The following is a 15,561-nucleotide window of genomic DNA, read 5'->3' as shown; positions in this document are numbered from 1 at the left end:
TAGCCACAAAGGAACCAACTTTTCAACAACTTTTTTTTTCTTTTCTTTTTTTTTCTTTTCTTTCAAAATTGAAAGAGAAGAATTCATTAGATGGAGAAGAATGTATAAAGTTCTACCGGAGGTAGAGAGAAAACTTTTCAACAACTCGTCATGCCATTGAAGGCAATGAAATTCGTAAGTTTTCGTACTAGGCTACTTTAAACTAAAAAAAATATACAAAAGACAACCCAAATCTTAATTCAGATTGCGCTCTTTTAGTGTGTAATTATAATCTAAATAGACAACCTAGACCCAAATTACGATAACTAATGACAAAGTAACGATTAATAAAAACAAGAGTAAAATTCACAAAAAACGTTCCTTATCAACGGGATCAAACTTCTTTGCTTTGGGGCCAAGGGATCTTACTTGTAGGGATCATTAAGACAAACCCTCCATGATCCAGTATATCTCATGGACTATACGCTGACCACACTGCAACCTTACACTGTTATTTCAGCTTTGCCGTTTGGTGTCCACATTCTTCTCTTTTTTATTAGAAAGCAACACGAAATGATAGAAGTTCGGTCAATCTTCAGACGCCTTATACACAACAAGAACAACAAAAGGGAATGGTAAAAGCCATAACAACTCCAAAACCAATGAAAACAAAAGCAAGACTTTCAACATTGTCATAGTTTGAATCCCCTTCCCAACCTAATCTTGGAAACTCCTTCGATTTAGATTCATGTTTCCTCTCAACGTATAATCACCGACAAAATGTTCTTCATAACAGCTTCCTTGCCTCTATTGCAAACTTCGAGAATTTGTCCAAAATTTTGTTCACCAGTCATAGATCTCCTTCCAAGAATTGCCTCAAGTGGAACCATTCCATCTGAAGCTTCCATTTGGAATTTGAGTTTTAGTTTGCTTACAAGTCTCTGCAAGTTGGCTCCCCTTGGAGTTTGGTCTATTTGGAATTTGTGATGTATAACTTTGGTGGTTCGCTTGGCTTACTACTTGTGACATTGAGAACCTTTTTCCATCAATTTTAATCTTTCCCGAGGAATAAAAAAAATAAAATCTGAAGCTTCCATTGAGGCCTGTAAATTGTTATCACAAGCCAACAAAGGAGCACAATTTGCATCCCGGTTATTGCAGTGATCTACACTATAAAGTGAGTGATTCACACTGCATCTAGTTCTACGAGTAAACTCTAGTGGCACGACAATAGCAGAAGCTACACTGCATCTAGTGATTCACAATGAGGCTATATTACATGGCTCGGTGTCCCCATAACAGAAGTTAGCCCATAACAAGGGACACGACAGTCTGTCACCAGTAGCAATTGCTCAATTCCTAACTCTTCACTACCAACAACAGTTGGAACCTAGGAGGAAGGTGAGACTTACCTTGCTGACTTTTCTTTATGCATGATACGCTGCATCTTCCTTTCGCCTCCTTTCGAACATAAAATTCTTAGTAGCATGACCAAAGAAAGAGCAAAGTTCCCATTTAGGGGCCGGTTAGTTGGGCAAAAGATGGGTGGATCCGTCCAGCAATAGCAAGTCTCGTACCGTACGAGTCGTACGTGTGTAGTCAGTAAAAATAAGTCATATATTTTAGATCACGTCAATATAGGAATACGGAGAATCCGTTTTAATTACCATTTGTTACCTGTATAGCTTAGGGTTTCGTCCCTCTGATACACCATTGAAGTTATTCCAGGCAAGGAGAAACAATGTCAATCATTCCAGAAGAGATCATCCATGACATCCTTTTAAGAATACCAATGCAATCCCTCACAACACCAAATCAGGAATTTTGTCACAGATATAACTGTTACTTATTAAATTTGTAACGGTTATCGCCTCGAGTAAATAGGTGGTAATTAATAATTGCGATAGCTTTTGTAACGGTTTTATCTGTGACAGTGTCCAACTACAGTCACACTAATTAATTGTCACAATTGAACTAATTTTATGGCTGCGACACGTGTTCAAATTGCCACAGTTATTCTAATATTATAATTGTTACTCAATATTTGCAACTAACAAGCGGGACACACGTAGTCCTTCAGTTACGACTACTGTAACAGCTAAACTGTTACTCTTATTTGCAACAACTCTGAGATGACGACACATGTTGACTATTGTTGTTACTGTTAAAACCGTGACAAAACTTACAATTAAAAAAAAAGGAAGCCCAACTCATTTGCATGGACCTGGGCTCTCAGTTTACAGGCCTGCAGTACAATTAAATTTAAACCTGAAACATAATTGCAATCTGTTCTTTTCGATACACAATTTACAATTCAGGGAAAACATATAAGAAAAAAGAAAGAATTATTTGACTTCATTTGGAAGAACAACTGCAGGTCCAATGTTAGGGATATCTCCTATGTCCATCTGAAGCAGCAAAATATAAACTAAAAATCAGAAGCAAGAATAAAGGCTAAACTACTGCAGAGTCATACTTGCTTCACTCCTAGCATCAAGTAGTCTAAAGTGACAAGTACCTTTACAAAACAGTTTGAAGTGAATAATCTCAACCTAGTTATGCGCTACATATTCTTAAGATATTATTCTCTTTATGAATCCTACACAAAACAGTTTGAGAGATTAGTTCTCATAACAATTTGCCGACACCCTCAAGAAAACAAAATAAAAATCTTTGTGAAACTATAATTCTACAATTTTAAGCATCCAAGTAAACTATCCATAAAATGTTTACCTTAACAAAAAGAAGAGCCAGAGTAATTAGGGCCTCTTAGACTCAAATTCATCATTTCCACATCTTGAGGCAGGACCAGGTGATACAGGCTTTCTGTGTACAGATTGACAAAAGGAACACTTAGAACAAGCAAGTAGATATGCACAAGGATCAGAAACATAAACATTCACAAACTCTACTTACCCATCAGTGGGAATCCTATCAGCATCAACATATCCTGGAGAGTACAACCTTCTACGTGGATGATCACCGTCTTGCGCGCATGGGACAGGCAATGGAGTCCTTGAATGGTCCTCTGGCATTCTCCTTGGACGAACAGAATAATCAGCTCTCTTTCTTGGAGCAAGAGAGTTTGATCTGCCAAAATCAGCACAAAATGTAACATTACAATCAGCCACTTAATAGCCATACTACTCCAAGGAGACAAAAGAGTTTAATATGCTACCTTGAGCTGTATCTGCCTCTTGAACCAGATGGACGTGAGCGAGACAATGAACGAGAATGGGAATTCCCTAAAACATACCAGACATAAAGCACTAAGTAAGAAACTTACCAACAACAATAAATGCAAACCGGTTTTCCTGGGGATCCAGAAGTAAAATACAATGAAAACTTCACCACTGGTTTCTTACCATAATAAAGTCGCATTCCACCACCTCCATAACCTGAAGGCCCTTTGCAAGAAGAAAAGCACAAAGGTGTCAGCTACTCAAATAAAGCTTTTATAGCATTTGGTATGATCCACAAGTATAGATGCATTTAACAAACCTAGTTGGCCTGCCTCGGTAGTGCATCTCCTTAAGACTTTTCCTCGTCTCAGCAACAACCACCACAGTTATCTCTCTGTCACAGAAAAGTTGTCCATTTATATGATATTGAGCCTCTCCAGCATCATAAGGATCTACAAACTGCACAAAAGTGAATCCTCGGGGCTTCCTGGTTCATATAAAACCCATAATTTGAGAGTATTTTAGTTGACCAAGAAGCGTAAGGGCCCCAATTTGAGATTATCTACCATTGTGACATAACTACTGCAGAGGGAATCAGACCGGGTACCTTGACCAAAATACAACTGCAGAGGGGCAAGCTTAGGTCCTCCAGGATGGAAACCGGTCATACCTGATGGAACAGGTGCCATTGCACCAGGTAGCAGTAGATTACTTGCAGCCTAGCTCTCCTTTCTTCTTCGTACTGAGCCACAACAACATAAAGAGGTTTCCGACCTATCATCTTCCCACTCATTTCAGTCACCTATAGGATTATTTCACCATGGGTACAGGTTTTTAATCATTCAGATAGAAATCTCAAAAGCACTACGTAATTGTGAAGAAAAAAGGAAAGAAAAGAGCCATAACAACTTACATCTCTAGCAGCTTCCTCAGGGGTGGAGAATGCAACAAAAGCAGAGCCCTAACTCATTCCTTGATGATCAAGCATCTCCATTACCAGCCCCAATACTACTAAAAATCACCACCACCACCATCTCTAGTATCATAATACAACGAATCACAAGCACCACCATCTCCATTACCTATATATGACAATCAAAAGCACCACCATCTTCATTACCTGGAAAGAATAATCAAATTAGTAGTAAAAGAAGTCTTTGACGATCAAATATAACTTAATTTATAAATTATGAACAAATGAAAATAATGAACAACAGAACATAAGCGAAGATATTACAAATTATAAACCCAACATCAGAATCAACCCCAAAAGCTTCTTCCTGAATAACACATAACTAAATTCATGATTATACCTATACATCGCAGAATGAGGACACTAGGAATTGAACTCCTTACAGAACTATCAAACAAAAAGAAACAAGAATATAAAAACAGATCTATAAGTTCTCTCTTACTACACTACCATCCTTGGTGGGATAAACACAATTGTGTACATTCAACTCAAGCAATCTACAACAACTACATGTTAGATATATGACTGTACAGCTAGATGAATCAAAAAAAAAAAACTAATGAAATTTGTATTTAACGGATTTCCTATGGAATTGTTAAAAACTAGAAACGAAAGAATCAAAATCTAGAGCGAGCTAATAGATATGTCAGGGTGTAAAAAAATCAGCACACATATATCAGACAGGGATAACTGATTGATTTCAACTTCTCATCATCCACATACATAGATTCAAAATCAGAAACCAAACTTAAAAAAAAAAAAAAAAAAAATCAAAAGAAATCAAATATAGGCATCAGCTCTTCCTATTCAACTGAAAATCACAAAACCCAATCCTTAGATTGAATACTCATTTAAAGTCGTATAAGTGTTCATCATCTGCCACAATTTCAAAACAAAGAAGAATAAAAACAAAAACAATGTTTACCACTGCAAAGCATAGAACCCCATCTTACTCAGCTGAAAATGAAGAAAAGCAATAATCAAAATCATTTGAAATTGGTTACTAAAACATAAATAAAGCTCAAAAAACACAAAATTTATAAGTTCAGACCTGTAGTTGTTCAGATCTATGAGTCCAACATTTTATGGGTTCATCTTAATGATTCAGCCAACCCAAAAACCAAATTACTTCAGAATGATTCGGCCAACATTTTATGGCTTCATCTTAATAATTCAGCAAACCCTAAATTTATCTCAAATCCCCAACAACAATATTTGGTGTAGGACTGTCAAGTACATCAGAATGTTGTCTGAAGCTTGATCTGTAAACAAAATCAATAAAAATCAGCAAACTAAAATCAATAAAAATCAACAACAATATTCTCCCATCTTTCTTCTTCTTAATCTTCAAAAGTAAAGCAAGATCGAGGAAATAAAAACAAGAAATAATGGTTTTATTTCTCTAGGGTATTGTTATTTCGGTAACTATAGAGCTTTATAATTAGGATTTTGTTGATTTGTTGTTGATTTTGTAAACTGAAGATTAGGTGCTTTTGTTTCAAATCACGATGAAGTTTTGAAGAAACGACTTATAAGAACTGGTAGTGAATCGCGATAAAGTGTTGTTGATTATGATGAACCAAGAGATTGAAGAATCAGATTTGAGTTAGGGAGTCGGGGTTAGGGAGAAAAGGGGAGCACCGAGGAAACTGAGAAGAGCCAGAGATAAAAAAAAAAGGGTTATTTTGTTTTTGGTACTCAAGTTTTGTCCAGTTTTTGAGTTTAATCTAACATTTTTCCAGCTTGGCGTTTGGTATCTGAAACAGACGTTGACCCGCGTTGACCATGTCAAATGATGACGTGTACTTACTTTCTGTTAACTACATATCTAATTACAAAAGTATATTTGACTTTATTAACAATGACCAACTAAGTCCTTAACACAGTTTACACGTGGACTATTTTTGTCCGTCCAAAAAATGAAGGGCTAAGATTAAAGAAATCTGTTGTATGATGTTCTTCCCCAAATTGGAATTGAAGAACCCTAAAAATTTGGCAGTTCCCTTCTTGGTTCCACCTATCACTATCTCTGCAACACCACCAACACAAATTTCATTTTTTTTGCCGTTAATCCATCAATTTAATCTGCTCTTTCTCATAGCACAGTTCCATTTGCATTCGATTTTGAATCTTTGTGATTTAAATTAGCACCACCTCCTATCGTCGACCAATTTCTGTTTACATCAAGTAATCCCATCTGTTTTGGTGCCTCAGATACATACCAATACCCCATCTGTTGATATTGTACCATTAACTATTAATAATACTCTCTTGAATAATCAAGTTGATTAGTTGTATCTGAACATGGAAGAGGATGAAAAAATTCTCTCACATTTTGTTCTTCCTTTTTATCTCATGCTTTTGGTTCGTGAATTTTTTTTATATATAGAAAACAGATTAAGAGGATGATAACGGCATCTAAACGGTGTTAGATTTATTTTAATTTTTTTAGTAATTAACAAACAGAAGTTATGTTTGACATAGTTAATGCAAGTCAACGTCTATTTCAGGTACCAAGCACCAAGCTGGACAAATGTTAGACCAAACTCAAAAGCTCGACAAAACCTGAATACCAAAAACAAAATAACCCAAAGAAAAATTAGGTTTAGATTTGAGTTTCTCTCTCATCTTTGCTTTTATGGTGTGTTTTCCTTCACTTTGTTACAGTATATATAAGCTGGACGATTATTCGTTGGACGTGAATCTAATTGGTGCTAAAGGATTGGATAGTTAGTGTCTTGCCATGTGTAAAACACATAATCCATTGAACGGTTTTCCTTGTTTTTAACGTAGTAACAAAGGTGAAACTCTATCTATAAAAAAAAAGAAAAAATAATGGGACACGGATATTTTACAAGCTCATGTTGCCAGATTACTAGAGATAGACCGAAAAATCTTATTCCGATGAACTGAAGATAAAATATATCTGATTTTAACATTTCAGGTTCAAAGATTACTAGAGTTGAACCTGAGTTTCGCATTCGGATGAACTGAAGACGAAATATATCAGAATTGAACATCACAGGTTCCAAAATCACTAGAGTTAGACATGAGTTTCTCGTTCGGATGAACTGGAGAAGAAATATATCAGAATTGAACATCACAGGTTCAAAAATCACTAGAATTAGACCTGAGTTTCTCGTTCAGAAGAACAGTAGACGAAATATATCAGAATTAAACATCGCAGGCTCAAAGATTACTAGAGATAGACTTAAGTTCTCGTTCGGATGAACTGAAGATGAAATACATCAGAATTGAACATCACAGATTCAAAGATTACTAGAGTTAGACCTAAGTTTCTCGTTCGGATGAACTTCAGACGAAATATATCATAGTAGAACCTCACAGGTTCAAAGATTACTAGAGTTAGACCTGAGTTTCTCGTTCAGATGAAGTGTAGACGAAATATATCAGAATTGAACATCACAGGTTCAAAGATTACTAGAGTTAGACCTGAGTTTCTCGTTCGGATGAACTGGAGACGAAATATATCAAAGTTGAACCTCACAGGTTCAAAGATTAATAGAGTTAGACCTGAGTTTCTCGTTTGGATGAACTACATACGAAATATATCATAATTGAACATCACAGGCTCAAAGATTATTAGAGATAGACTTAAGTTTCTCGTTCGGATGAACTGAAAACGAAATATATCATAATTGAACATCACAGGTTCAAAGATTACTAGAGTTAGACCTGAGTTTCTCATTCGGATGAACTGGAGACAAAATATATCAGAATTGAACATCACTGGTTCAAAGATTACTAGAATTAGACTTAAGCTTCTCGTTCGGATGAACTAAAGACGAAATATATCAGAATTGAACATCAGAGGTTCATAGATTAGTAGAGATAGACTTAAGTTTTTCGTGCGGATGAACTGAAGACGAAATATATCAGAATTGAACATCGTAGGCTCAAAGATTACTAGAGATAGACTTAAGTTTCACGTTCGGATGAACTGAAGACGAATATATAAGAATTGAACAGCACAGGTTTAAAAATTACTAGAGTTAGACCTGAGTTTTTCGTCCGGATGAACTGGAGACGAAATATATCATAGTTGACCTCACAGGTTCAAAGATTACTAGAGTTAGACCTGAGTTTCTCGTTCGCATGAACTGGATTTGAAATATATCAGAATTGAACATCACAGATTCAAAAAATCACTAGAGCTAGACTTGAGTTTCTCATTCGGATGAACTGTAGATGAAATATATCAAAGTTGAATCTCACATGTTCAAAGATTACTAGAGTTAGACTTAAGTTTCTCGTTCGGATGAATTGAAGACGAAATATATTATAATTGAACATCACAGGTTCAAATATTACTAGAATTAGACCTGAGTTTGTCGTTCGGATGAACTGGAGACGAAATATATCAGAATTGAACATCACAGGTTCAAAAAATCACTAGAGATAGACTTGAGTTTCTCATTCGGATGAACTGTAGACGAAATATATCAGAATTGAACATCACAGATTCAAAGATTACTAGAGTTAGACTTAAGTTTCTCGTTCGGTTGAATTGAATAAGAAATATATTAGAATTGAACATCACGGGTTCAAAGATTACAAGAATTAGACCTGAGTTTGTCATTCGGATGAAATGAAGATGAAATATTTCAGAGTTGAACCTCAAAGGCTCAATGATTACTAGAGTTAGACTTGAATTTCTCGTTCGGATGAACTGGAGACGAAATATATCAGAATTAAACATCACAGGTTCAAAAATCACTAGAGTTAGACTTATGTTTCTCGTTCGGATGAATTGGAGACGAAATATATATCAGAATTGAACATCACAGGTTCAAAAAATCACTAGAGCTAGACTTGAGTTTCTCATTAGGATGAACTGTAGACGAAATATATCAGAATTGAACATCACAGGTTCAAAGATTACTAGAGATAGACCTAAGTTTCTCGTTCGGGTAAATTGAAGACGAAATATATCAGAATTGAACATACAAGTTCAAAGATTACTAGAGTTAGACCTGAGTTTCTCGTTCGTATGAACTGGAGAAGAAATATATCAGAGTTGAACCTCACAGGTTCAAAGATTACTAGAGTTAGACCTGAGTTTCTCGTTCGGATGAACTGGAGAAGAAATATGTCAGAATTGAACATCACAGGTTCAAAAATCACTAGAGTTAAACCTGTGTTTCTCGTTCGGATGAATTGTAGATGAAATATATCAGAATTGAACATCGCAGGCTCAAAGATTATTAGAGATAAACTTAAGTTCTCGTACGGATAAACTGAAGAGGAAATATGTCTGAATTGAACATCACAGGTTCATAGATTACTGGAGATAGACTTAAGTTTCTCGTTCGGATAAACTAAAGACGAAATATATAACATCGCAGGCTCAAACATTACTAGAGATAGACTTAACTTTCTCGTTCGGATGAACTGAAGACGAAATATATTGGAATTGAACATCACAGGTTCAAAAATCACTAGAGTTCCACCTGAGTTTCTCGTTCGGATGAACTGAAGACGAAATATATCAGAATTGAACATCACAGGTTCAAAGATTACTAGAGTTAGACCTGAGTTTCTCGTTCGGATGAACTGGAGACGAAATATATCAGAATTGAACATCACATGTTAAAAAATTACTAGAGTTAGACCTGAGTTTCTCGTTCGGATGAACTGGAGACGAAATATATCAGAGTTGAGCCTCACAGGTTCAAGGATTACTAGAGTTAGACCTTAGTTTCTCGTTCGGATGAACTGGAGATGAAATATATCAGAATTGAACTTACAGGTTTAAAAAATCACTAGAGCTAGACTTGAGTTTCTCATTCGGATGAACTGTAGACGAAATATATCAGAATTGAACATCACAGGCTCAATGATTACTAGAGTTAGACTTAAGTTTCTCGTTCGAATGAATTGAAGACGAAATATATCAGAGTTGAACCTCAAAGGTTCAAAGATTACTAGAGTTAGACCCGAGTTTCTCGTTCTGATGAACTACGGACGAAATATATCGGAATTGAACATCACAGGTTCAAAAATCACTAGAGTTAGACTAAAGTTTCTCGTTCGGATAAACTGTAGACGAAATATATCGGAATTGAATATCACAGGCTCAAAGATTACTAGAGATAGACTTAAGTTTCTCGTTCGGATAAACTGAAGACGAAATATATCAGAATTGAACATCACAGGTTCAAAGATTATTAGAGATAGACCTAAGTTTCTCGTTCGGATTGAAGACGAAATATATCAGAATTGAACATCACAGGCTCAAAGATTACTAGAGATAGACTTAAGTTTCTCGTTCGGATAAACTGAAGGCGAAATATATCAGAATTGAACATCACAGGTTCAAATATTATTAGAGATAGACTTAAGTTTCTCGTTCGGATGAACTGAAGACGAAATATATCAGAATTGAACATCACAGGTTCATAGATTACTAGAGATAGACTTAAGTTTTTCGTTCGGATGAACTGAAGACGAAATATATCAGAATTGAACAACGCAGGCTCAAAGATTACTAGAGATAGACTTAAGTTTCTCGTTCGGATGAACTGAAGATGAAATATATCAGAATTGAACATCACAGGTTAAAAAATCACTAAAGTTAGACATGAGTTTCTCGTTCAGATGAACTGGAGACGAAATATATTAGAATTGAACATCGCAGGTTCAAAAATCACTAGAGTTAGACCTGAGTTTCTCGTTCGGAAGAACTGTAGACGAAATATATCAGAATTGAACATTGCAGGCTCAAAGATTACTAGAGATAGACTTAAATTTCTCGTTCGGATGAACTGAATATGAAATACATCAGAATTGAACATCACAGGTTCAAAGATTACTAGAGTTAAACCTAAGTTTCTCGTTTGGATGAACAGCAGACGAAATATATCATAGTTATACCTCACAGGTTCAAAGATTACTAGAGTTAGACTTGAGTTTCTCGTTCGGATGAAGTGTAGACAAAATATTTCAGAATTGAACATCACAGGTTCAAAAATCACTAGAGTTAGACATGAGTTTCTCTTTCGGATGAACTGGAGACGAAATATATCAGAATTGAACATCACAGGTTCAAAAATCACTAGAGTTGGACTTGAGTTTCTCGTTCGGAAGAACTGTAGACGAAATATGTCAGAATTGAACATCGTAAGCTCAAAGATTACTAGAGATCGACTGAAGTTTCTCGTTCGGATGAACCGAAGATGAAAACATGAGAATGGAACATCACAGGTTCAAAGATTATTAGAGTTAGACCTAAGTTTCTCCTTCGATGACTGCCAGACGAAATATATCATAGTGAACCTCATAGGTTCAAAGTTTACTAAAGTTAGACTTGAGTTTCTCGTTCGGATGAATGTAGACGAAATATATCACAATTGAACATCACAGGTTCAAAATCACTAGAGTTAGACATGAGTTCTCGTTTGGATGAACTGGCGACGAAATATATCAGAATTGAACATCACAGGTTCAAAAATCACTAGAGTTAGACTTGAGTTTCTCGTTCGGAAGAACTGTAGACGAAATAATACAAATTGAACATCGCAGGCCCAAAGATTACTAGAGATAGACTTAAATTAATCGTTCGGATGAACTGAAGACGAAATACATCAGAATTGAACATCACAGGTTCAAAGATACTAGAGTTAAACCTAAGTTCTCGTTTGGATGAACAGCAGACGAAATATATCATAGTTATACCTCACAGGTTCAAAGATTACTAGAGTTAGACTTGAGTTTCTCGTTCGGATGAAGTGTAGACAAAATATTTCAGAATTGAACATCACATGTTCAAAAATCACTAGAGTTAGACTGAGTTTCTCTTCGGATGAACTGGAGACGATCAGAATTAATATCAAATTGAACACACAGGTTCAAAATCACTAGAGTTGGACTTGAGTTTCTCGTCGGAAGAACTGTAGACGAAATATGTCGAATTGAACATCGTAAGCTCAAAGATTACTAGAGATCGACTGAAGTTCTCGTTCGGATGAACCGAAGATGAAATACATGAGAAGGAACCATCACAGGTTCAAAGATTATTAGAGTTAGACCTAAGTTTCTCGTCGGATGAACTGCAGACGAAATATATCATAGTTGAACCCATAGGTTCAAAGTTTACTAAAGTTAGACTGAGTTTCTCGTTCGGATGGTGTAGACGAAAATATCACAATTGAACATCACAGGTTCAAAAATCACTAGGTAGACATGATTTTCTCATCGGGAACTGGAGACGAAATATATCAGAATTGACATCACAGGTCAAAAATCACTAGAGTTAGACCTGAGTTTCTCGTTTGAGACACAGTAGACGAAAATATATCATAATTGAATATCCCATGCTCAAAGATTACTAGAGATAGACTTAAGTTTCTCGTCAGATGAACTGAAGATGAAATACATCAGAATTGAAACATCACAGGTTCAAAAGATTACTAGAGTTAGACCTAAGTTTCTCGTCCGGATGAACTGCAGACGAAATATATCATAGTTGAACCTCACAGGTTCAAAGATTACTAGAGTTAGACCTGATTTTCTCGTTCGGATGAAGTGTAGAAGAAATATATCAGAATTGAACATCACAGGTTCAAAGATTACTAGAGTTAGACCTGAGTTTCTCGTTCTGATGAACTAGAGACGAAATATATCATAGTTGAACCTTACAGGTTCAAAGATTAATAGAGTTATACCTGAGTTTCTCGTTTGGATGAACTACATACGAAATATATCAGAATTGAACATCACAGGCTCAAAGATTATTTGAGATAGACTTAAGTTTCTCGTTCGGATGAACTGAAAACGAAATATATCATAATTGAACATCACAGGTTCAAAGATTACTAGAGTTAGACCTGAGTTTCTCGTTCGGATGAAATGGAGACAAAATATATCAGAATTGAACATCACAGGTTCAAAGATTACTAGAATTAGACTTAAGCTTCTCGTTCGGATGAACAGAAGATGAAAAATATCAGAACTGAACATAAGAGGTTCATAGATTAGTAGAGATAGACTTAAGTTTTTCGTTCGGATGAACTGAAGACGAAATATATCATAATTGAATATCGTAGGCTCAAAGATTACTAGAGATAGACTTAAGTTTCTCGTTCGATGAACTGAAGACGAAATATATAAGAATTGAACATCACAGGTTTAAAATTATTAGAGGTTAGACCTGAGTTTCTCGTCCGGATGAACTGGAGACGAAATATATCGAGGTTGACCTCACAAGTTCAAAGATTACTAGAGTTAGACCTGAGTTCTCGTTCGGATGAACTGGATTTGAAATATATCAGAATTGAACATCACAAATTCAAAAATCACTAGAGCTAGAACTTGAGTATCTCATTCGGATGAAACTGTAGATTAAATATATCAGAGTTGAATCCACACATTCAAAATTACTAGAGTTAGACTTAAGTTTCTTGTTCGGATGAGTTGAAGACGAAATATATTAGAATTGAACTTCACAGGTTCAAAGATTACTAGAGTTAGACCTGAGTTTCTCGTTTGGATGAACTGGATTTATAATATATATCATAATTGAACATCACAGATTCAAAAAATCACTAGAGCTAGACTTGAGTATCTCATTCGGATGAACTGTAAATGAAATATATCAGAGTTCAATCTCACACGTTCAAAGATTACTAGAGTTAGACATAAGCTTCTTGTTCGGATGAATTGAAGAGGAAATATATTAAAATTGAACATCACAGGTTCAAAGATTACTAGAATTAGACCTGAGTTTGTCGTTCGGATGAACTGGAGACGAAATATATCAGAATTGAACATCACAGGTTCAAAAAATCACTAGAGCTAGACTTAAGTTTCTCGTTCTGATGAATTGAAGAAGAAATATATTAGAATTGAACATCACAGGTTCAAAGATTACTAGAATTAGACCTGAGTTTGTCGTTCGGATGAAATGAAGACGAAATATATCAGAGTTGAACCTCAAAGGTTCATATATTACTAGAGTTAGACTTGAATTTCTCGTTCGGATGAACTGGAGACGAAATATATCAGAATTAAACATCACAGGTTCAAAAATCACTAGAGTTAGACTTAAGTTTCTCGTTCGGATGAACTGGGCACGAAATATATCAGAATTGAACATCACAGGTTCAAAGATTACTAGAGTTAGACATGAGTTTCTCGTTCGGATGAACTGGAGACGAAATATATCAGAATTGAACATCACAAGTTCAAAGATTACTAGAGTTAGACATGAGTTTCTCGTTCGTATGAACTGGAGACGAAATATATCAGAGTTGAACCTCACAGGTCAAAGATTACTAGAGTTAGACCTTTGTTTCTCGTTCGGATGAACTGGAGAAGAAATATGTCAGAATTGAACATCACAGGTTCAAAAATCACTAGAGTTAGACCTGTGTTTCTTTTTCGGATGAACTATAGATGAAATATACCAGAATTGAACATCGCAGGCTCAAAGATTATTAGAGATAAACTTAAGTTCTCGTTCGGATAAACTGAAGAGGAAATATGTCTGAATTGAACATCACAGGTTCATAGATTACTGGAGATAGACTTAAGTTTCTCGTTCGGATAAACTAAAGACGAAATATATAACATCGCATGCTCAAAGTTTACTAGAGATAGACTTAACTTTCTCGTTCGGATGAACTGAAGACGAAATATATTGGAATTGAACATCACAGGTTCAAAAATCACTAGATTTAGACCTGAGTTTGTCGTTCGGATGAACTGAAGACGAAATATATAAGAATTGAACATCACAGGTTCAAAGATTACTAGAGGTAGACCTAAGTTTCTCGTCCGGATGAACTGCAGACGAAATATATCATAGTTGAACCTCACAGGTTCAAAGATTACTAGAGTTAGACCTGATTTTCTCGTTCGGATGAAGTGTAGACGAAATATATCAGAATTGAACATCACAGGTTCAAAGATTACTAGAGTTAGACCTGAGTTTCTCGTTCGGATGAACTGGAGACGAAATATATCATAGTTGAACCTTACAGGTTCAAAGATTAATAGTGTTAGACATGAGTTTCTCGTTTGGATGAACTACATACGAAATATATCAGAATTGAACATCACAGGCTCAAAGATTATTTGAGATAGACTTAAGTTTCTCGTTCGGATGAACTGAAAACAAAATATATCATAATTGAACATCACAGGTTCAAAGATTACTAGAGTTAGACCTGAGTTTCTCGTTCGGATGAAATGGAGACAAAATATATCAGAATTGAACATCACAGGTTCAAAGATTACATGAATTAGACTTAAGCTTCTCGTTCGGATGAACTGAAGACGAAAAATATCAGAATTGAACATAAGAGGTTCATAGATTAGTAGAGATAGACTTAAGTTTTTCGTTCGGATGAACTGAAGACGAAATATATCAGAATTGAACATCGTAGGCTCAAAGATTACTAGAGATAG

General features: G+C 35.5%; 1 long non-coding RNA gene and 1 other non-coding gene across 7 annotated transcripts; both read right to left on the bottom strand.

The window, feature by feature from the left end:
- Positions 1–2,129: 2,129 nt before the first annotated feature.
- On the bottom strand, positions 2,130–5,791 carry LOC113277099. Of its 6 annotated transcripts, none has more exons than XR_003324760.1 (11): positions 5,186–5,791; positions 5,060–5,091; positions 4,075–4,281; positions 3,769–3,963; positions 3,481–3,648; positions 3,345–3,386; positions 3,158–3,224; positions 2,896–3,069; positions 2,713–2,805; positions 2,498–2,578; positions 2,130–2,387 (listed from the first exon to the last, which is right to left on the bottom strand). It is a non-coding gene; the product is annotated as an uncharacterized LOC113277099 (long non-coding RNA). The 6 variants fall into 6 exon arrangements; XR_003324764.1 differs by having other exon boundaries at positions 2,532–2,578; XR_003324761.1 differs by having other exon boundaries at positions 3,345–3,377.
- Positions 4,774–4,857, bottom strand: LOC113342002. The gene has a single exon (XR_003356327.1). It is a non-coding gene; the product is annotated as a small nucleolar RNA R38 (small nucleolar RNA).
- Positions 5,792–15,561: the final 9,770 nt, after the last annotated feature.

The sequence above is a fragment of the Papaver somniferum genome, chromosome 1 (assembly GCF_003573695.1).
Source record: "Papaver somniferum cultivar HN1 chromosome 1, ASM357369v1, whole genome shotgun sequence".
NCBI lineage: Eukaryota > Viridiplantae > Streptophyta > Magnoliopsida > Ranunculales > Papaveraceae > Papaver > Papaver somniferum.
Note: the sequence above shows the minus strand (reverse complement) of the source record. Positions and strands in the feature narration are given on the sequence as shown.